Raw genomic sequence first — 1,290 nt, 5'->3', positions numbered from 1 at the left:
TATTGTTATTTTGTGTTTTATTAGGTACATGATCATGAGGAGTCACGAAAAAATCAAAAAAATTAAAAACAGAGTCAAAAACAGAAGAAAAAAATTTTTCACCCTGGAGGATGCACGGGCTGGCGTTCAACGCCAGTAAGGTGCATCTGGCCGGCGTTCAACGCCAGAACTGAGCACCATTCTGGCGCTGAATGCCAGAAACAAGCAACATCCTGGCGCTGAACGCCAGGAATGTGCCCAGAGAGGAAAAACTGGCGCTGAACGCCAGTAACAAGCATGAAACTGGCGTTCAACGCCAGAAACATGCTTTACATGGGCGTTGAACGCCCAGAACGTGCACCAATGGGCGTTTAAACGCCAGAATGGTGTTCCAAGGCAATTTACATGCCTATTTGGTGCAGGGATGGAATTCCTTGACACCTTAGGACCTGTGGACCCCACAGGATCATCTCAGGATCTGTGGACCTCACAGGATCCCCACCTACCTCGCCCTCTCTCTTTCCATTCATGGTCATTCCTTCTATTTTTCATTCACCACCTACATCTACCCATTCTACCCCATTCACCTCACCTACCTTTACAATTCAACTTCTCTTCCCCACCCAATCCCACCCATATAGCCGAATCCATCTCCCCTCACTCACCTCCAGTTTCTTCTTCTTCTTCTTCTTCTTCTTCTTCTCTTCTTTCTTCTCTTGCTCGAGGGCGAGCAATATTTTAAGTTTGGTGTGGTAAAAGCATAGCTTTTTTGCTTTTCCATTACCATTAATGGCACCTAAGGCCAGAGAAACCTCAAAGGGAAGACAAAAGCTTCCACCTCTGAAGTCTTGAGAGATGGAAAGACTAATATAAGCCATCATAGCTCAGTGGTAGAACATGTGGCTGCAAATTAAGAGATCCCTGAGATACCTCAGGGGATAAGTTATCCTCCACACAAATATTGGAAGCAACTAATGGTAGAAACACCAAAATCACTAGGAATCATTCAACAGAAGCAAGGAAGAGACATAGAAGAGCTCAAAATGCACCATTGGACCTTCAAGAAGATTGATCTTCAAGAGGGAGACACCACCCACACTAAGGTGGACTCACTCCTTGTTCTTAATTTTTTTGTTTTTCGGTTTTTTTATGCTATATGTTTATTTATGTTTGTGTCTTTATTACATGATTATTTGTATTTAATAACTATGTCATAAAGCTATGAATAATTCCATAAATCCTTCACCTCTCTTAAATGAGAAATGTTTTTAATACAAAAGAACAAGAAGTACATGAGTTTCGAATTTATCC

The sequence above is a fragment of the Arachis duranensis genome, chromosome 5, assembly GCF_000817695.3.
Source record: "Arachis duranensis cultivar V14167 chromosome 5, aradu.V14167.gnm2.J7QH, whole genome shotgun sequence".
Taxonomy (NCBI): domain Eukaryota; kingdom Viridiplantae; phylum Streptophyta; class Magnoliopsida; order Fabales; family Fabaceae; genus Arachis; species Arachis duranensis.
Note: the sequence above shows the minus strand (reverse complement) of the source record.